Genomic DNA, 22888 nt, shown 5'->3' with positions numbered 1-22888 from the left:
AATTCTATTTGACAATCTCCTCTGTTGTAACCTGTTAGCCAAAACTCTCCCCATATTTCCTCAAATTCATAAATATTGGCCCTGTACATATTTAATAGCAAGCTCTTCTCCAAAGTGCTGATGTATTTCGATAAGATGTTGACACTCATCTGTATTTTGAGCTGCCCTATTTTTCTCATAAGCTCAACCTCAGCCAACCTGGTTGTTCGACCCACCCCTTGACCTTTTCCTGGGCCATCCTCTGCCGATTAATAGAAAAGCTAAGGGTCTCACCCCGTACAGCGGCCTTGAACGCATCCCACACAATAATCTCAGAAGTGGATCCCCCTATTTATATTAAAGAATTCCCTGATCCACTTATCCATATGCTCACAGTATGCCTCATTAAATAGCAGCTTCCTTTTGATATCAGCTGAACTCTTAAAATGCCACTACATGGAAGTTCCACTTCTAACAGATTATGATCTGAAATTCTCCTAGGGGGGAGCTCAATCCAAACTTGCTCAGCAATCTGATGTGACATGAAAAAATAATCTAAGCAAACACATTTATTATATGGAGCTGAATAAAAGATGATTCCTGGATCACCCTGTCTTTGCCTATGCCAGACATCAACCAATCCGTGTTCCCTAACTAATCCTCAAAGAGCATTGAAGGTCCTGACCTTTCTCCCCTAATACAGAAGAATACTAAGAAGATTGAAGTTACTGTCTAAATGAATATTAAAATTTCCACAGAGGATTAGCGGGGATGGCCATAAGGTTAATTCTACGCTTAAGTGATTCAGAACTCCCGGATCATCCAGATTTGCCCCAGATGAAGAGCAGAATGAAAGCAGAGTTTCATTTAATACAGCTTCCGAAATCACACATCGACCCAGTTTATCTTCCTTGATACGTTTGCATATTCCAACTCCTCGTTTTGCTAAAATAGCAACCCCCTGTGTTGTAGTACCATGACGGGTACATGCCAATAGGTCAAGGACAGAACCTTCAACGAACCCCGTTTACTCCAAGGTATATGGGTTTCTTGCAGGCATAACACCTCTATCTGCATAAAATGTATGACCTTAGCTAACAGGCCTCTTTCTTTCTGTCATTTAGGCCACATATATTTAAAGAGCAGGTACGGATTTTACCCATTCTACCCGTCATCCTCAAAAGAAACAGAATATTTACCAGGACACGCCAAGCAGAACAAGCTGTGCAAATAAAATGTACAAAAAACACTATTGTATACTTTCATTTTTATGTTGAGACAATTGCCATGGCAACACACACAAAACACCAATTGTGCACCCCCCCCCCCAGTCCCCCTAACTCTCCCTACCCCCCAATGTAAATATTTATTACATGCACAAATACAACAAATATATATGTATTTATTTATTATTCTTTTTATAATAGAAAAGATGCGCTACTGGACACCATCCTATTACCTCACATTGATTTTCAGCCTTAATTGTTTTATCTGTGCATCGCAGATTGAAATGTTGATTGTTTGGTAATGAGTTACCTATTACAGCCTCTCTCTTGCATGTAGAGAAGCTGGCTTCATTGATGTTAATCAGAGTGTCTATATTAAGGTTATTTGCTAAATAATAATCTTGTACCCTTTGCTTTTTAAAGTCATTACTCTAAATAAAGCCAATGAACAGTATTTAAGTGCCACCTACTGCTCATTGCAGATTTCAAATATTAAAGAGCCACATTCCGAATATAGGAATAATTCTAATTATTTTGGTCGTTAATTTGACTAGTAATCTATTCTGCTTCCCTCTATTCTGCGATTCTTGATCGAAAGGAGTAGCTCTATCTTCACAGTGCACTCTACCATTTCTCGTGTTGTTCGATGCCCTTAGGTTTCCAAAATTTGAGATATGAGGATAGCGAAGAATGTATTGCATTTTGCACAAACATTTCTTGTGAAAATAGGTGCAGTAAGCATGTTGCAAGGTTTTCCTGTGCTAAGAGTAGCTTCTTCATGTGCGCTCTCTTTCACCACATTTGGCGAATGTTTATTTAGTTGTCACCCGTTCTTTGGTCCATGCGCCTTCTTTTTCTTTTCATTTATTGTTGACCTGTCTTGGATCTGCTTGGGCTTCCCTTTCTAAAAATATTTCCTTTCTCATTACCCGTGACCTTGACGTTAATGTCTTTACAGTTTATCCAACTGGTGGCACTGTATTACCCCTATATCCCCTCAGGAGCAGCCACTATGCTGATGGAGTGGGGGTGGGGGTGATAGAGGGGTGTGGGGGAAGGGACACTAGGTGTCGCAGTGGGATAAAAAGATAAAAAATAAATATAAACGTACCTGCAGCCGTCCCCGTCGCACTCTTCCTCTCCGCTTCACTGCTAGAAGGGAAGGCACAGGCTCCCAGACTACCCTGCTGTCGCAGCTTTAGGATTGGCCTGAGCGTCCTCGATTTGCGCTCCTGGGCAGACCGTGAGTCTGTGCCTGCTCTATCCAATGCAGATGCCTTAGACGGACTTCCAAAGCCTCATGCACAGTGATGGGAGTGCACTACCACTCCCCTCAGTGCCAGACACAATCAGGCACCGCCCCCAAGACTTGACAGGAAAGGAAAAATAAAACGAGGTTTTTTGTTTCCTTTCTTCATGTGGAGAAGCGTGGCTCAGTGGTTAGAGGCGGCAGACCCGGAAGCTGAGATCGGCCGTGGACCAGGGTTCGATTCCCCGCCTTGGCGGGTCTCGGGCTCAAAAATCCACGGAGTCGATAATTCTCGCTCCGGTGCCTACTCGACTCACGGGGTCACACTCTGCGACTCTGGGCAATAGCTTGCTTAATCTCCACTACGGCCCCTCGCGGTGGGATGCCTGGCTTTCACCTTGTGGATACCTGGCCGGGGTATCTCACAGGGGAATACCAGGACGGGTTCCCTAAGCAAGCGCCATGAGACCCCTGGGTTAGGCCGGGGTATCTCACAGGGGAATACCAGGACGGGTTCCCTAAGCAAGCGCCATGAGACCCCTGGGTTAAAGTGTAGCGCTATATAAATCGAAACACATTTACATTTCTTGTCGTTTTTCAGGGGTTGATGCACCTACACAATAGCAGAGGTGCTGCTGCTGTATCCCCCACAACTTTGTTTTGTAGTAATTTAGTATAGATATTCAGCTTTTTTCTGATTGCTTGATTGTTTTTTTCATCCTGTATCTGTTCGGAATCTCTTCAGCTATTCTCCATCTTTGGGGTTGCAATGAGGATGTTGAGGGTAGCTGGCAGGACAATAAGCCTTTTATATCTTAATTTGGGACAGAAAGGAGAGGCCATTTAATAGGTAGGACAGTAAAAATTGGCCAATCCAAATTCAACCAGAAGGGCTTAATTTCATTTCTTTGCTTATGGTATGAACACGCACACCTGGAAAGGCATTCAATGAATGAGAAAACACATACAATAGTCAGCGAGATACTCCAAAATAAAAAGTTCTAGCAAAAGCAATTCCACTGCAGTAGAAGTGGTGTTGCTAGAACTTTCTGTTTTGGAGTATGTCTCTGACTTTTAATTTTAGATTGGCCAATTGTTACTGTCCTACCTTTCAATTATAAAGAGAAATTTGTTTTAGAAGATAAAGCAATGGATAATGCAATGGGATTAGCAGATTGATGTAAAGGTCTCAAAGGTTTCATTTGGTTCAATTATGATCATGTTTTTGTGATGTTCTGGTGCTGCGATGGTAAATTAGTATCTATTAGCAGCAGTAGTGGAGATGTTTCTCACTCGCTTCTAAGGGACAAGGAATTTCAGCGCCTTCAGCAAAATGGCATTTTGCTGTTTGAGTTCTTACCCTTCCCTAGTAACAGACGTCTTTAGGCTCTGTGTTGTATTCTTGTGCTCTCTTAGAGCCTCCCGTCCCATGGTGGTAGTTTAGATGTAGTACCTTCCCTTCAATCCCAGAACCTGACATGGTTCTTGCCAACTTTTAGAATGTTTAGAGTTGCATGTTGGACGGAGCTCTAAGGTGTTATGAGCCCATATGTACCCCAATATAGGCCTAGGTATCTGCATGACCTTTTATTTACATTTGTCCTACCTTGCTTTACATAATGGCTCTGGTGCTGACCTTTTGCCTAGTTAGATGTTATATAAATGTTGTGTGCTTTTCTTCAAAAACTAGCCTAATTTATTATGCATGAGGATTCTTAGTATCGCACATCAGGATTACCATCTTCTGTATAATAACTCTGTACAAAAGTCACAGCTATCCTCATTCTTGAACGACAGGAACACAGTACCATGACACATCTAGGTCGAACCCCAGAGGGTACCTTTCAGGTATATAAGCACTGCATCTTTGCTGGGCAAGCCAGAGGAGAAGCTTCCATGCTGACACCAGACACTGAAGTCCCCGTGCGTAGACACTCCAGCACACAGCGATCTGATATCCCTTGCGGGGTGTCCAACTCGAGACCAAGATGGGGTCCTTCATTAGCTCCCATCAGGCAATGTGTTTGGCTCTTATCTAGGGGGATTCTTGGCTTCACACTTATATACATGCTAGGTACATTCAGGTACACTTAGCTAGGTTATGCATATTTGGAGTACGCATGATTAATGCCATGTATCTATCTGCCTGCATATATTCACCCTTTTAGCACCATGGTAGAATTTTACATTTGATTTACTCTGTTGGTGCTTGTAATCATGTTATGTTATGTTAATTCTGCTTATATAGCGCATGGCTACCCCGGCAATGGGGCGTCCCAGCGCTGCGGACATACCTAGAAGCAGTGCAACACAACAGAGAAAGTGGAGCTGGATGGAAGAGAAAGGAGCTAGATGGAAGAGAACAGCCACGTTTTAATCTGTTTGCGGAATAGCAAGTGGTTGGAAGTGGCCCGAGCCCCAAGGGGGATCGAATTCCACAGCTTCGGTGCCAGATGCCTAAAAGAGCGACCACCCGCTCGGCACCTACGGATCTTAGTCGTGCGTGCCAGTGACAGGTCAGCTGAACGAAGGGCGCGCGAGGGGACATAGAAGGAACAGAGTCCTTGCAAGGTTTGAGGGGCGGTATTATACAGGATTTTATGCATTAGGCAGAGGCTTTTGAACTGGATACGTTGTTTAACGGGAAGCCAATGTAACCGATGGAGAATAGGGGAGGTGTGGCATTTTTTTGGCAGGGCGAATAAGATGCGCGCCGCGGCATTCTGAGCTCTCTGAAGTCTGTGTATCACCGTCAAGTTAGAACCTAGCATCAGGACATTGCAGTAGTCTAGATGGGATAAGACTAAGGCCTGAATTATAGTCTGGCGGATGCAGGGCTCAAAGAATCCGAGGATAGGTTTAAGAGAACGCAGGCGACCATAGCAGGTGCCTGCCACTCTCTTGGCATGAGTTTCCATGGAGAGTGAGTTGTCCAACATCACACCCAGGTTTTTTACAGCCTCTTTGGGGACAGGGGAGGGTCCCAGAGTAGAAGGCCACCAATGTGCATCCCATTTCTCGGTGTCTTTACCTACAATGAGTATCTCCGTCTTGGAGGAATTTAGCTGGAGATAGTTCTGTGACAGCCAGTTCGATATAGCCAGGATAACTTCCTGGAATTTAATTTGGTCAGCCCCACTGTTCTTAGAAAAGGAAAAGATAAGTTGTGTATCGTCCGCGTATGATGTTAGTTTGATGTTACGATCCCTGGCCAGCATGGCCAGGGGGCGGACGTACACATTGAACAATGTGGGGCTGAGCGCAGAGCCCTGCGGGACTCCACAGTCCAGGGGATGTATATTGGATGAGTATGGCGGGGCGTGCACTTGGAATGAGCGGTCAGATAAGAACGACGTAAACCATCCCAAGGCACTCTCCCTGACTCCGATCTCCCACAGTCTCGCAAGCAGGATCCTGTGGGAGACCGTGTCGAAGGCCGCGCTCAAATCCAGCAGAACCAGGGCAGATGTCTCACCCTGGTCCAGCCCCTCCCTCAGATGTTCCGTAACGGCTAGCAGTGCAGATTCCGTGCTATGTTTAGCACGGAAGCCTTGCTGAGATTCGTCCAATATTCCATTCGACTCCAAATAGGTGGTTAGAGTGGAGTTCACATGGGCCTCCATCACCTTGGCGAGATAGGGGAGCAAGGAGATGGGTCTAAAGCTGTCAGGTCTAGTGGGATCTAATGATGGCTTTTTTAGAAGGGGGACAACTTTAGCATGTTTCCAGGATGGGGGGATGGTCGCAGACTGAAGTGAGTTGTTAATTAACATCCGCCCTTCTCGTAAGATGGAATCCTGGAATAGTCTGAAAAGTTCTGGCTTAACAGGATCTTCCGGGGAACCTGATTTGACTCTTTTGATCAGAGAGTCCATCTCAGTTTGCTCAATAGATGGTAAACATTGTAGTAAGAATGGCGAGTCAATGGACCCCATAAGGTTGGAATTAGCACTGGGTCTTTCTGAGGTTAAAGAGTTATAAATCCCTTTGACTTTGTCTACAAAGAAACAGGCCAGCTCTTCACATTGGGCATCGGACGCAATTAAATTACCTGGACCTTCTGGTATCTTGGTCAGATCTTTTACTAAGGTAAAAATGGTTTTGGAGCGATTGGTGCTGGAGTTGATCAGCTCTGTGTAGTATTTGGCTTTAGATAGTTTTATAAGTTTGTGGTAGGCTTTGGTAGCTACTCTGAAGTTGATTTTGGCCAAATGGTCGTACGACCTCCTCCAGAGGCGCTCCAACTGCTTACATTGTTTTTTCTGTAATGTAAGAGCCTCAGAGTACCATGGATGAGTTAGGCCCCTCTTGGGCCTAGAGCATTTCATAGGAATGAAATAGTCGAGTGATTCTTTTATCCACTCCCTATAGGCTGTATCTGCCTCATCCAGGTTGCTCGGCCAAGTGGGGCAGGAGGAATGGAGTCTAGCTTCGAACGCTGCATTGTCAAGCTTGTTCCAGGGGCGTCTCTGCAACGGGGGTGGTGGCTTTTCCCTGCATCTAGCTGGAATCTGGATAGTAGTAAAAACCGGGAAATGATCTGTCCAGGTAAGAGGACCGGGAATGGAGACAGACGCTTCCTGGATGTTCGTGAACACCGGATCTAATAAATGGCCTGCCTGATGCGAGGGCCCTTCGACCAACTGGATAAGCTGGCAGGCTTCCATATCACCCAGGAACTTCAATATAGTGGGCGAGTCTCGACATTCAAGATGAAGGTTAAGGTCCCCCAGTACACTGAAATTAGCAGGCCGTAAGGCCAGTGCAGTGATGGTTGCCACCAGCGATTCTTGAAAGGCATTGGCTAAGCCGGGGGGGCGATAGATTAGGAGTAATCATATATATCTATTTCTGCCTAATGGTTGTCGAAGCACAAGTATTTTATACTAGACTGACGTTGGTTCAATAAATGCTTATTGAAAATGTCCCCACCATTTATTCTGTTTATATCTCTGAGACCAACTGAGCATGAGCGACTGAGCAAAAAGTACTGTACAGTTACCCCGATCAGTGAGGGGTCAGGGTTGTCATGTTCGATAGTTGCCTGAAAATATTCACTCCTTGGTAGAGTTGTGGGGCCTATTGTGGCACTGAGCTAGCTGGCCTACAGGCTAACATATCCTTTGGGGATGTCTGGAATCAGTTTGGACACCAATCACTTAGTTTATGTTGTCTAAACACTCAGATCCTATATTGATTTGTGTTAGGGGTTTGAGGATAGCAACGAGGGTTCGACATTGACATGTGGTTAGTAGCAAACCCCATGTCTCTTTTCCCACACTCCCCCATAGAGTATGCTCTTTAGAGACGGTCCCGGAATCACGTAAAGGGACGCTCTACCTTGAAGCCGACGCTTTCTTGTTCCAGCCCGAATCCTCCGCTCTCTGAAGATTGCTTTTGGGGAGATTGCAGAGATACTTTTCTCAGCGCGGACTTCCCCGCCTACCTCATTACACGCCCCCGGCTGACACGTAAAGCCGGTTCCTTATTTCTTACCGCACCGCTCGGTGCACGTCTCAGCTTGGAAGCCGAAGTTTGTTTTCTCTGCCTTTGGTGTACTAAACATTTCCGCACCGCTCGGTGCACGTTTGGCTTGAAAGCCGAAGTTTATTTTTCCCCGCATTTGGTGTGCTGAGCCTGAAAGCAACATTTGTGAACGGCTCGAAGAGTCGACTTTCCCATATCATTTCCATATCCCTGCTTGAGAGAGTGTTGCTCCGCCTGGCGCTTGGTCCCTGGCCGGGCTTCGCCTCTCTTGAGAGAGTAGATGCTCTGCTCTTCGGTGCCCCAGAAGAGCCGGCCATTGCTCCTCAAATCCCTATGTTGAAACCCTTTATTTGTTCCTTGGCACTTTCTTTTTGGTCTGTATGGTTGTATGTCGTGTGAGTGCGATATTGATTAGCCCTTCCCAGTCCCTCAGGACTCCTATCTTCTCGAGTCCAGTATATTACCCACATCTCTCTTCAAGGACATTTCGGGACCTACCCGGGGTAAGTGTAATGCAATGATAATCGCATGTCAATGTAATTCTGGGTAAAACTTGTATAGCACAGTGTATTGGTATCCTCCTATTGTTTCCTTGCAGCACCTTGAGACCGGACAAACCTGTTACCCTCCTGCGATTCTACCCCACGTAAGGGGAGAGTGGTGGACACTCCTTGGAATTTTGCCCCATACTTTTAGAGAACAGCCCATAGGAGTGCATGTTACACATCAATCCTGTGGTTGTTTTTTAGAGGATAATGGGATTTCTCTTCACTCCTGTGGACTCTTGGGTGCCTGGTTCTTGAACCCTGACAGATTTGTAGGAACTACACGACATGTTGCGGCCAACTTTGGTTTGGTTCATATTTAACAATCTAATCTGAGTAGTTCAGTCGTGCTTTTTCAGAGACACCTACTCATATTTATCCAGAGATGTCTGGGGTGAGGAGGGAAAATCCGCTGCAGCTCAGTAGGTATATCCTATGTATTGGCTGTAGGTTGTTCAAGCTTAAAGGATTATAGTTCCCCACATTGTGCAAAAACCATATCTCTTTCCCTATAGAACTTCCACCAACAATGTCTCACAACACAGACACTGGTGCTAGTGGTTCTAGCAGTGCTAGTGGTACTAGTAGGTAGGAAGCTGAACAAGAAGTTGCTATAAACATTTCAGAAAATTGCAGAAATGCACTTACTTTAAAACTAGCAGATTGCAGTCTCTCTGCATTAGGTAGGACCGCTACTTTTGTGATTGAGGCACCCAAAGCAAACAGTATGGAGGTCTTCTTTTGTTCGGTAAAATTCCCATTTATCCTGAAAGAGCACCCTGAACCCATAGGAGCGGTAGATGGTACTGAATTATTCTCTGGTTTAATTGTCCATCAAACACCACCTTTAGTAATGGTATTGAGTAATGGGCATTCAGAAGAAAAAAGTGTTTGATCTAATTGATGCTCCCAATTTTGGCGCTATCCTGGGTATCCCCTGGTTACAAGTACACAATCCTTGGATAAATTGGTCCAATAGAGAAGTTGTCCTGCAATCTCAATATTGTCTTCTGCATTGTTATCAAGAGGCAAGAGAAGAGATTCCCCCTTTACAATGTGCCATACACAACATAGCTGTGACCGATAGTGTTCCAGAGGAATATATCGAGTTTCAAGCAGTGTTCAATGAAATCGAAGCTACCAAATTACCCCCTCATCGCAGTTACGACTGCCGCATCGATTTAATTCCTGGAGCAGATTTGCCTAGCAGTAGGGTCTATGCTCTTACGCCTTCTGAGACAAAGTACCTTAGAGAATATCTTGATGACATGTTAAAGAAAGGGTTTATCCGTCATTCTACGTCTCCAGCCTCATCTCCTCTCTTTTTTATAGACAAAAGAGAAGGGGGTCTGAGAGCATGCCTGGACTACAGAGCGTTAAACAAAGTCACCATAAAAAATAAATATCCTCTTCCACTCATCCCTGTTCTTCTCCACCAACTAAGAGGAGCTAAAATCTTCACTAAAATACACCTTAGGGGAGCTTACCATCTTATTAGAGTGAAACAGGGGGATGAATGGAAAACAGCCTTCAGAACAAAATTTGGTCTTTTTGAGTACTGTGTAAGCCCTTTTGGCCTCTGTAATGCCCCTGCGGCTTTTCAATATTTCATCAATGATATACTTAGAGAATACCTGGACATCTTTGTCATAGTATACATTGATGACATACTCATTTTCTCCCAGAACAAACAGGACCATGTTGACCATGTAAAAAAGATTCTGAGAAAATTACAGGAAAACCATTTGTATGCTAACTTGGACAAAAGCACCTTCCATACGAAAGAAGTAGACTTTTTGGGGTTTATCATCAACCCGAAAGGTATAGTCATGGATCCCCCAACAATTCAAGCCTTACTAAAATGTCTGAGTCCTTCTTCTGTTGAGGAAGTCCAATCCTTCTTGGGTTTCGCCAATTTTTATCGGTGTTTTATTGATCATTTTTCGGACTCGGTGGCACCCATAACAAGGTTGTTACGGAAGGGAATCCCCTTTCTTTGGTCCGACGACGCGGAACAAGCATTCCAGAATCTAAAAAGTAAGTTCACCACTGCGCCTGTTATTAAACACGCAGACAACACCCAACCATTTTTTGTGGAAGCGGATGCTTCTCAGTATGCAGTAGGGGGAGTGTTGTCGCAAAGAGACATAAATACTGGACAATTTCACCCCATTGCTTACTACTCCAAAACCTTGCTACCTGCTGAGCAAAACTATACCATTGGAGAACGGGAACTATTGGCTATTAAATTAGCCTTCCAAGAATGGAGACATCATTTATTGGGCTCCCCCATATTGTTACCATCTACTCGGATCATAAAAAACTCCAGTTTTTCTGAACAGCGCAAGCCCTTACTCCTCGACAAATGAGATGGGAGTCTTTCTTCAGCGAGTACGATTTTGTCATCACTTATCGTCCAGGACCCCAGCAAGGCAAAGCAGATGCACTCTCCCGTTTGGGCCACACAATAGAAAAAACTGGGGACTGCTCTCTCCCTATCATACCAGTACATAAAATCATTGGTGTAGGAGATACAAATAAATCCTTCCTCGAAGAGCTAAAAGCACAATATGGCACCATTCCTCCTGTACAATGGGAAAAAGACGAAGCCTACACTATAATGGATGAGTTGTATTACCATGAAACAAAGTTGTTTATACCCACTCATGCATTACAGAAACAAATAATGGAATGGTGTCATGACAGCGTGCTAACTGGTCACCCAGGAAGTGTGAAGACTCAGAATCTATGTCACAGATGGTTTTGGTGGGAGAACAAGTCACAAGATATCCAGTCATTTGTTAAGGCCTGTCCTACTTGCGCTAGAAAAAAGGCATCTAATTGTGCAGCCACAGGGTTATTAAAAACCATAGCAGTTCCTTCTTCACCCTGCATACGATTAGCATGGACTTTATTACTGAGTTACCCAGATGTCAAGGTTACAACACCATATATGTAGTGGTTGATATGTTATCCTAAATGGCACTCTTCATCCCCCTGAAAAAGATTCCTTCAGCCAAGGAATTAACGCAGGTGTTCCTAGAGCAAGATGTACGTCTCCATTGTTTGCCTTCTGTGATCATCTCAGACAGAGGTCCCCAATTTGAATCCAAATTTTGGCGAGGGGTAAGTTCAACTTTAGCCATCGATCATAGGTTATCAACAGCATACCACCCACAAACAGACAGACAGACTGAGAGAACCAAACAAACCCTCGAACAGTATCTCCGCTGTTTGCTTACCACTCTCTCTTCCACTTGGGTTCAAGCTCTTCCCTTAGCGGAATTTGCTTATAATAATTCACAACATTCGGCTACAGGTGTGTCTCCTTTTTATTTTAATTACGCACAACACCCTAGAATGCTACCCTTAGTCTTGGATCATACACCAGCCAAAGTCCCAGCACTAGAAGAACAACATAAGCAAATCAAAGAGGTGTGGGAAGCAGCCAAAGGTGAATTGCATAAAGTCAAAGAAGCCATGAAACAACAGGCAGACAAACATAGGAGAAAAGAACCCACTTATACCGTAGGAGAGAAAGTCTGGCTTTCCACTAAGAACCTTAGAATGGAAGGGTCAAGAAAATTCCATTACCGATTCATAGGACCCTTTCCTATAGTGAAAGTTATTACCCCAGTCACCTTGAAACTACAGTTACCTCCACAAACCAAGATACACCCCGTTTTCCATTGCTCACTGCTTAAAAAATACATACCCCCTATAAACCCAGACACACCTCCCCCTCCATTAACCATTCAGGGAGAAAAAGAATATGAAGTCCAGAAAATCTTTAACTCCCGTAGAGTCAGGGGTAAACTGCAATATCTGGTGGATTGGGTAGGCTATCCACCTGAGGATAGATCCTGGGAACCAGCGGAACATATCCACGCTGCTAGACTAATACGAGATTTTCACACTCTACATCCCACTAAACCTCGACCTCTGAATAGGCCTTTGGGGAGGGGTACTGTTAGGGGTTTGAGGATAGCAACAAGGTTTCGACATTGACATGTGGTTAGTAGCAAACCCCATGTCTCTTTTCCCACACTCCCCCATAGAGTACACAGAGTATGCTCTTTAGAGAGGGTCCCTGAATCACGTAAAGGGACGCTCTACCTTGAAGCCGACGCTTGGCTTACTGCCGTGACCACGCCCCCTTTCCTGTTCCTGTTTGTTGCTAACGCCATCACTCCTAGCGTGGCGCTCGCTTTCTTGTTCCAGCCCGAATCCTCCGCTCTCTGAAGATTGCTTTCGGGGAGATTGCAGAGATACTTTTCTCAGCGCGGACTTCCCCACCTACCTCATTGCACGCCCATGGCTGACACGGAAAGCCAGTTCCTTATTTCTTACCCCACCGCTCGGTGCACGTCTCGGCTTGGAAGCCAAAGTTTTTTTTCTCTGACTTTGGTGTACTAGACATTTCCGCACCGCTCGGTGCATGTTTGGCTTGAAATCTGAAGTTTGTTTTTCCCCGTATTTGGTGTGCTTAGCCTGAAAGCACCTTTTGTGAACGGCTCAAATAGTCGACTTTCCCATATCATTTCCTTATCCCTGCTTGAGAGAGTGTTGCTCGGCTTGGCTCTTGGTCCCGGGCCAGGCTTCGCCTCTCTTGAGAGAGTAGATGCTCCGCTCTTCGGTGCCCCAGAAGAGCCGGCCATTGCTCCTCAAATCCCTATGTTGAAACCCTTTATTTGTTCCTTGGCACTTTCTTTTTGGTCTGTATGGTTGTATGTCGTGTGAGTGCGATATTGATTAGCCCTTCCCAGTCCCTCAGGACTCCTATCTTCTCGAGTCTAGTATATTACCCACATCTCTCTTCAAGGACATTTCGGGACCAACCTGGGGTAAGTGTAATGCAATGCTAAGCACGTGTTAATGTAATTCTGGGTAAAACTTGTATAGCACAGTGTATTGGTATCCTCCTACTGTTTCCTTGCAGCACCTTGAGACCAGACAGACCTGTTACCCTCCTGCATTTCCACCTCTCGTATGGCGAGAGTGGTGGACACCCCTTGGAAATTTCCCCCATACTTTTAGAGAACAGCCCATAGGAGTGCATGTTACACATCAATCCTGTGGTTGTTTTTTAGAGGTTAAGGGGATTTCTCTTCACTCCTGTGGACTCTTGGGTGCCTGGTTCTTGAACCCTGACAGATTTGTAGGAACTACACGACATGTTGCGGTCAACTTTGGTTTGGTTCATATTTAACAATCTAATCTGAGTAGTTCAGTCGTGCTTTTTCAGAGGCACCTACTCACATTTATCCAGAGATGTCTGGGGTGAGGAGGGAAAATCCGCTGCAGCTCAGTAGGTATATCCTATGTATTGGCTGTAGGTTGTTCAAGCTTAAAGGATTATAGTTCCCCACATGGTGCAAAAACCATATCTCTTTCCCTATAGAACTTCCACCAACAATGTCTCACAACACAGACACTGGTGCTAGTGGTTCTAGCAGTGCTAGTGGTACTAGTAGGTAGGAAGCTGAACAAGAAGTTGCTATAAACATTTCAGAAAATTGCAGAAATGCACTTACTTTAAAACTAGCAGATTACAGTCTCTCTGCATTAGGTAGGACCACTACTTTCGTGATTGAGGCACCCAAAGCAAACAGTACGGAGGTGTTCTTTTGTTGGGTAAAATTCCTGATGCAGTAATATAATTACATTACTTCCACTCTATTCCCCTATAAACTCACAACCCGCTACGGAACTAAAAAGGCAAAATAAAAAAATAAAAAAATAATAACTACTAAAAATGTAACACATATATTAAAATACAAACAATTCATATACAAAAAAATACTAACATACATAACAATAATACAAAAACAATATTTTTAACAACTACATTTTTGCAAACAATATCAAACACTTTGATATTTTTGAAAACAATATTACCCACCTTAAGTCGATATTCTTTACCACAAAATCTTGCTGTCAATATTTCTGACCCACGATATCAATGAATCAATATTTGTGCAACTCAATATTTTGTACTCGATATTCTGCACCGGACCGAGTCTCGCTTCATCTGTGGTATGGAGGAGGGAACCTTTACACCAATTGATGTGCTGTTGGTAAGGTCTATGTCCTTGTGGGAGAGAATTTATCTGGTATTTCATCTGGAGTGTTTCCAGACCAATAACTCTTTAAAAATGCCTAGCAGTATTAAAGACATGTGAATCCTACACCTTGTAGTTTCCTTAGCCTTATGTAACATTTTCTCTACAGTGGTTCCCAATCTTTTGACTCCTGAGGACCCCCATTGGCTCACCACTGGAAGCTGGGGACCCCCAGCAATTTGTATGATTTTAATTTCAAACATTAACCCCTTGCATGTGTTGGACAGCCCCGGGCCGTCCTACGACGCTGTGGGCGTGGGCGTCGGGCGGCCGGGAGCCGTCTGATCTGCGAACACATGGAATTTTGCCACACTGCTGTGAAATTCCAGCCACGTCCAAGGTGTTAAAAGAGTAATTAGGACAAAATGAACACACATGTGCACACAAAAGAAATACTCAAATTACTAAGGATTTTAGGGTCAGATGTAGGTCGCCCAATAAGAGTCAGTAACGGCCGAAATTACTGAATTTCGCCCGTTACCGACCGGTATTGGGCTTTTTAGATGTAGGTGGAATATTTTTAGGATTCAGTATTTTACCGAATCAGTAATTTAAGGATTCGGTAAAATTCCGAAATCTTAACATACCGATTTGGTAAATTACCGAATCCAGGATGTAGGGAGCACTCAAGTTGGTGCATTCCTCAGTTAAGAATTCGTTATTTACCACCAACTACAAGTTGGTGGTAAATAATGAAAACCTTTGAAAAAGCATTTTCTTTGCTTTTCCAACAGAACGATGTGGCAGACATACATGCCCTTCTCCATACATGCACCCATACACAATTGAGGGGTGCAACAGGGTGTCAAAGTGACACCCTGCCACCCTTCAATGTTTTCCCCCTTTTACCGAATCAGTATTTACCGATAGGTGTGAGGGTGATGAGAACAGACACGAGCAGAGGGCAGCCCAGGGACCACAAAAAGGACTTACTTGTGAGAGGAGCAGAGCGGCTGCCTTGGTTATCATAGCGGGACTCTTTTTTTAAATGAAATGGATTTTTTTTATTGTTTCAGTTAATTAAAACCATAACAATACATTTTGTAAAATCAACTATTCATTTAAAATGTCCTTATGTATGGATACGTTCTCTGTTAATTCATTCTAAAACATTCTGAGTCTAGTGCAAGAATTTGTTGTTTAAAAACGATCAAGCTATCCATGTAATTCATAGTTCCAAGAGTTCTGATATTGTACGTTGTTAAGTTCATAAGAGCCCTCTCACAAAACAACAGCAGTTATGTTGTCCTTGTGTGGACAGGGTACCAGGTTATGTTTCAACGCTTGGGCGTGACCCACGAGGAACTTTAATAATAGACAGTTCAAACGGGTGACTGTTGACATAATCGCCAATCTACACGTTCTTATGCCTCGCTCGTTCATTGCCTTTTTTAGGAAGACTGCTCATGCTTGGGCTAGATTCGGGTAGATACAAACTAGATGAATAAAGTCCTCCTTGCTGCTCCCGCATAGTCTACAGATTTTGGGTCCGTCATGCACCCAAATTGGTTGGTCCATGGTTGATGGAAAATGTCCCAGATGGAGCCCCATTAATTTTTGTTTTCTGTGAGCTGGAAATGTAATTGTTAAATAAGGGGCTGCAGTGAGAGTTTTGTAGTTTGATATGACCATCAAAGCGTGTTTTCTTGTGCTGAACGTGGTTTTGTCAAGTAGAAGAGAATGGAATTTTGTTGACTTTTTTATGGCTTGTTGAAACGCTGGGTTAGGCAGATTGAGTTCCCAGAGATTTCTTGTTCCAGTCTTGGTAATGGCCTTCTCAAGATACTGGTTGTGTGGGGATTTAACATCAGCTTTTATTTCTTCCCACAGTGCTTGGTGCAGTTCTGAGGTTGCCATGTTCTGTTTCAAGCTATACCAGTACTTTATATTTGCTTACTTTCTTCCCACTATTTCATTTGTTATTCCAAATTCTAATCTCGTCTGAGCTGGTGAAGCTCCCCGTTGGATTTGAAAGGTGGATTGAAAGATGGCTGTCTGCATTTTATTGAGCGATTCCGCGTCTTTCCCGTGCAGTCCCATGCTGCAGTGACAGGGTGGGAAGCACTTTTGCTTTTATCGTTGCTAGTAGAGGTTTATATCATGGCCCGTAAGCTTTTTAGCTAAGGATCTGAAAGCAAATGACAGTGAGTTTGCTCTCTGGGCAATGTACGTCTTTTGCTGCTGGTGGTTATGTCTATTATCAAAGGAGAAGCCCAAATACTTGTAGTTGATCACGGCCTCTAGTTTTGTTCCCTCCAGTTGGATGTGTGGGTTGACTAACCGCCGTCTGGTGATGACCATTGTTTTTGTTTTTGTTGTGTTTATCTCCAGGTTGTTATTTATTATAAATTCCGCCAGCCCTACTAATGACTTATGAAGGCCAATCTTTGTAAGGCTCAACAATACCACGTCGTCCGCGTAGGAGAGATGAGTTAGGTATAAGGAGCCTAGTTTGGGTGGATTGGATGAGATCTTGTTTAGGGTTGGGGCTAAATCTGCCATAAAAAGATTAAAAAGATGCGGTGCCAGAATACAGCCCTGCTTGAGGCCTTTGCTAGTGTTGATTTGTCTTGAAAGCCATGTTCCATTCCCCAGTTTTACTTCCATCCAAGTATTGGAATAAAGGAGTAAGATTCCTCTCAGTGTTTTGTCCGGGATGTTCCAACTGCGCAGTTTTCTCCATAAGATGTTACGATCTACGCTATCGAAGTTGGCCTTTAGGTCGATGAAACATAGGTGATGGGGCTGTTTTTTTCGTAGGTATTTGTCGGCCAACACTGAGAGAGACAGGATGTTTGTCATCGTCCCAGTCCCTTTCGTGAAGCCTGTTTGGTTGGGCGGTATTCTCTTTGTAGCATCAGACCAGTCTGTTAGATCTTCCAGGATTAGAGATACAAAGTACTTCGCCTCCACGTCCAGGAGGGCGATCAGTCTGTAATTTGCTGGGGATGTTCTGTCTCCTCCTTTGAAGATGGGCAAGATTATGGAGCCCTGCCAGCTTGATGGAATTTGATTTTCCCTTTCTATCTCATCAAATAGTTTTTTTAATTTTCCGCTCCAAAAGTCCGGATCAGTCTTGAAGGTTATTGGTGGTATCCCGTTCGGCCCTGGAGCTCCACTGCCGCAAGTATTCCTTAGAATTTTTCTTATGTCCTCTTTACAAAACCTTGTGTGTTTGGACTTGTTTGTTATCTCATTCCTCTCCGGTGGCTGAACCACATCACAGTGAAGCCTTGTTATAACGAGATCCCCTTCTGATGATTGATTTGCTCTGCGTTCCTCCTTCGGATGTTGTGTTTGCCTGCGAGGAGTTTCGAGTTCGCCACTGAAAACGGTGCTCGCTTTTCTTTGTTTGTCCCTTTGTTGGTATTTTGTTGGTTTGCTTCTGTATTGGGCTGGTCAGATGTTACTTCCGAGAACCTCTGTGTTAGTAGCGCGGCCCAATCTGCTTCTTGGACTTTAGATGTTATTGGGTTTGAGGGATTGTTTAAACTGTTTATGATCCTTCAGAATGCATTTGAGTTGGTGTTCTTTGCCGTGCAGAGTAGTCTTGCCCAGAATTCATCCTTCAGAGATCTTTTATGTTCCCACATTTTCTTTTTGTACTCTTTCTTAAGGTTCTGTCTTTGAGCCCAGTCTTTTGGGGACGTGGTTGTCTTTTTTAATGCTCTGGCGTTTCTCCTTATTTCTATTTTGAGCTTTGCCAGGTTCTTTGGCAGTGAGGTTTTATGAGTTGGGGCCGTGGTTTTTTTGGGATGGACTTAATTGTTGTTAACTTTTTCGTAAAGTCCTCCCATTTTGTATTTGGTTGCCTGTAATTGTCTCACTCTCCTTTTTTAATCTCTGTACATTTGCCTGCAGCTCATCGATGTCGGCCGTTGTCCAGTTGAGTCGTTTCAGGTTAGTGGAAGGGGAGCTATCTCCTACTAACTTGGAGCTACGCTGTTTGGTGAGTTTTAGATTAACGTAAGTGTGCTGATATGAATGATCGCTTTTTGATGTGTATTCAATTGAAAATTGCTGGTCAAATGGCAGTAATGGAAGTGACACTGCTGTATGGTTGAGTCTTGAGGTGGTCAAGGTTCCTAAACGGGTGTACTGCGGTGGATTATCACCTGGAGTTCTTCCGTTGAGGAACCGCAGCCTAAGAAATTCCAAGTTTGTTACCAGTTGTTGACTGATTGGATCGAAGCGCTTTGTTTTAAGCTGGCTTTGTGGTTTAACATTCCAGAATTCATTGGCAGCGCTTAGCATCTCATCCTCCTCTGGTGTAAAGATTAAATTTGAGTTAAAGTCACCTGTTAGGATGACTTCCCAGGTGAGGTTGTTATTTCGAATGTCCCTAATTGTGGACACTAGCTCGTCCAGCTGGGCTTGTTTTTCTTTCACCTTTGGAGGTGCATAGAAATTAACCAATAGTACTGGAGCTGATCTGCCAGGTAGAGTTAGTTTTATTAGTTGCGTTTTTGGCGCTTGCGGTGCTATTTGTTCTAATTTAATGTTGATTTCCGAAGAGATATAAACTGATAGGCCCCCTTTTGGTCGACCGTGGGTGAAATTTTGTCTTGCAGGAATGCTAAAGTGTGTATACCCAACAAGAGGTAGCCCCTCGAGTGCCCAAGTTTCTTGCATGCAATCCAGTTGTGGGGGGGTAGGCCATCTTCCAGCCATTTCCTGGACCCGGCTATAGTCCAAGACAATAGATGGAAGGTTTCCTGACTGTTATCTTTCTCCAGTTTTTTGGATGGTCAATTTTTCTCCTGTCTGTTCAATGTGTCTGTTAGACTGCACCAATAATCTGCGTCGTCTTTGAGTTTTGATTGTTTACCTTTGTTGAACAGTGGATGGATTGCCGGTGGTGGGCTGTTCTCTCTTGCGTTCCGTAGTACTGAAACTGCCTGGGCTTTTTGTTCAAGCAGATTTTCTTTTTTTTCCTTTTTCTGCCAATGGTTCTTCTAGAGGGCTTGGGTAGCGTGCTTTTGCCTGGCTAGAGAGCCTTATACCCCATGAGTCAAACCTCTCTCTAAAGGATAGTATTAACTGAGCGATCTCTGCTGTTTGCCATGTTGTTAATGTTTGTTCCAATGAGTTATTGTTATCTTGCTTTCGAAATTTGACTGAAAGTAAGTCTGCGTTGGTTAGATGTTGTAGCCCTTCAATGTTGGCATGGAGTTTTAAGTGTATTGCCCCTATTGAGAATGTCATGCATCCCCTGCGTTTTGTATTCTGGGGTGAAGAGGAGTTGTTTGATATGTAAATAGTCTTTGCTAGACCAATTACCAGAGCCTTTCCCCGATTCTGGTCTGCAGTCTAAGCTGATTTCACAATGACGCCCAGTCCCTGCGAGTATTTGTGTTCCAAGTGTACCAATTGCCTGTGCACATTGGGATATCATAATCCTTGAAATCTGATTGCTCTCTTTCGTCAAACCTCCGCTCGTGCCTGGGCTGGTATAGGGGGCTCTGATGTACTCCAACTCTGACCCCCTCTCTAAGGTGGCATCCTCCATACAGTTCAATTTTAAACTTCGGCCTCCGCGACTTAGTAGAATTTTTATATCTGCACTAAGGGGTAGGGTTTTTGACCCCCTGGAGTTTCCAGTTTGGGGTTCTTCCAATGGTTTTGGGTGGTACCTCTTGGTTGTCGGTTGTATTCGCTGGCTGGTCTTGTATAAAGGTCCTGCGTGGCGTACATTGAGACCCGCTTTGTCTGAAGTCTAATTATTCTCTGCCTTGTAGGCAGTGTTTAATTCCTTCGGGCCGCTTTTCCAATTTCACGCCGGCTTTTTGTCCGGCTGGTGTTGATTTTTTGTTCACAGCCACATCTCGGCATTTTGCCGTTGTCTCCGAGGATGTAGGTTGCACTGGGGGGGCCGGTTGAGTATGATGAACTCCCACTTTCTGTGCGACTGCTTTTTTCCGCAGTGTCATCTGTCTGAGTTGAATTGCCCTTGCTCAGCCTCGGATGTGCGTCTCTGTTGTTTGTTTCGCCTATGGGCGCTACTTCAGTACATGTGCCAAGGTTACTTGTGACCTCTGCAGGTAGAACATCCCTTCCTTTTTTTGTTGAGAGATGATGTCTTAATGAATTGTATGTTTGGTCAGTTAGGTCATCAGATTGTCGTGTCGTGTTTAATGTTTCCTCCTTGCTTTTGGCTGAGGTGAATATGGGGAACAATCTCACCCCTTACTCCGTGTATCCTGTTAGTTGTTTATTCCTTGCTTTCCTTTCCCGTTTTTTTTGACGTCTGCTTAAAGTGTTTTTTTTGTTCGGAATTAATGTGTTTAGCATTGAACTTACTTCTGGGATATGCTTTCCTTTTTGTGTATCTATTTCTGAATTCTTGGCAGGATTATGCTCTGTAATGTTTGTAGCTGATTTCACTTTGGTGGGATACTGGTCTGGTTTTGTCAGAGCCAGTATTTGTTCTATTAGGTTGGGAAGAAGGTTCAGTTTGTCTATGATTGGGCCGCACGAGCAGGTACTTTGTTCCAGTGTATACTTTGATTGAGCTGTTATTATCAAGTTGTTTAATTTATCAAGTTTGTTTCTCAGTCCCCGCAATGTAATGAGCTATACTGTTCATTAAGTCAATTTGGGTGTCCATTTTGTCGGATTGCCAATTTAAAGCCATTATTGATGACTGAAGGGTTTCTATTACTGAGAGAAGCAGCCCTGAGTGGATTGCACTTGTGCTCTGTTCGGGATTTTGATTGAATAGAAGATCAGCGCGGTCTTGACGAAGCGAGGTGTCGTCATGTTTTGAAATTACAGTTCTTCCTTCTCTGTTTTTTTCCGGTGTTTTTTCTTGGCTTCGCGGCTGAGTAGGTTGCCCTTCTTCATTTTTATTGAGCTGTTTTTCCTCTGGATTTTCTCCCCCTTTGAGATTAATTATACTTGTATCTTGCAGCTTTTCTTTAATAGTTATTGGGCTTGATGTGAGACTTAGTGACTTTAATTCCTCCGGGTTTGCTTCCCTTTTATAATTGTTTTTGCTTGTGTCTTGTATCAATTCTTTATTTAAAGTAGGGCTTGGTATTGGGCTTGATGTGAAGTTTAAGAACTTCAGCCATGATGTTTCTGAGGAGTTCTGATGAACAGATTCCATTTGACTTATGTTTTGGTGCCTATGTATCTGGGCTTTAGATATCTGAGGCTCTTTGTCAAATAATTTCTGTGTTCGGAAGGCGGCTCTGTGATTTAGCTTTTAAAAAGTTTGTGGAGAAAGTTAATGCTGTTATAGGTATTATTGATGTTGCATTGGTTGCTGATTTTTCTGCGCATGTCTGTTCTTCCTTCGTCCTCTTGCTGTCTGGGGTGGCCTCTGTTATAGCTCCAGTCGCCTGTGTTTTACTCTGGCCCAGGATAGGGATTTCTCCTGTGCTGCACTTGTGTGGCGAGGTGGTTCCCTGGTCGAGGTGCTCCCCTAATTCTTCCTGCTGATGGACCATTACTATGGTCTCGTGCTGATGCTGACTCTGGCGAGGTGAGGTAAATAGGTTTGCCCCCGGTACGTGGGGATTTGGTCTTCCAAATATAGATGTTAAGCCTTTGTTGCTGGCGACCTTCTCGGGGGTTAGTGGCGTGTGGAGACCTGGGAAAGATTGTTGAGTTCTAAGGAGAGTGGCTCCTGGATTTTTCAGAATAAAAAAGCTTTGTTTATTTCTGATTTCTCTAGTTTCTCTCTCCCGTCCTGCTTTTTATTTTTGAACATTGTTGCGATTGGGGAGATAAGTTGGGTGGGTAGCACTGTTGTTAAGCCTTTTTATATGTCTGTGTTGTTGAATGGCATTTTTTCCTGGTTTGCGTTGCACTGATCGGCTAGTGGGGATTTCTTTTCCTTTGGGGTTCTTTTTTTTTGCTTTGGTGACCTCCTAACCCTGCCTGATCTCATCCTTTAAAGGCGGGTAGGTTGGCTTGGGTAGTTTGTTTGTTTTTTGCTTGGTGGCTCCCACGAAGAGTTTGCTCTATTTGCTCTGTTTCTCAGTGCTCCCTGCACTATTCTCTACTTGGCTTTGCTTGGCTTAGCGGGACTTGGGAACTGTGGGATCCGCACCTCCAGCGCTATGCCATGGCTGCTGATGGGAGGAGAGAGAAAGGGTGGCGTCACTCTGGAGCACACCTCTCCGCCCAGGAAGGCGAGTGGGTTCTGGGGGGAGGGGGTCGAAGTGCGCACTCACCCAGCAGTGTAACCTCTCAAGGTGGGAATGCTCACGGCCCCCTTAAGAGACAGTAACACTTTTCAGAGTGAAGTAGTGAATCTTCTCACGGTGCAGTGCA

Source organism: Lissotriton vulgaris, chromosome 9 (assembly GCF_964263255.1).
Source record: "Lissotriton vulgaris chromosome 9, aLisVul1.2, whole genome shotgun sequence".
Taxonomy (NCBI): Eukaryota; Metazoa; Chordata; class Amphibia; order Caudata; family Salamandridae; genus Lissotriton; species Lissotriton vulgaris.
Note: the sequence above shows the minus strand (reverse complement) of the source record.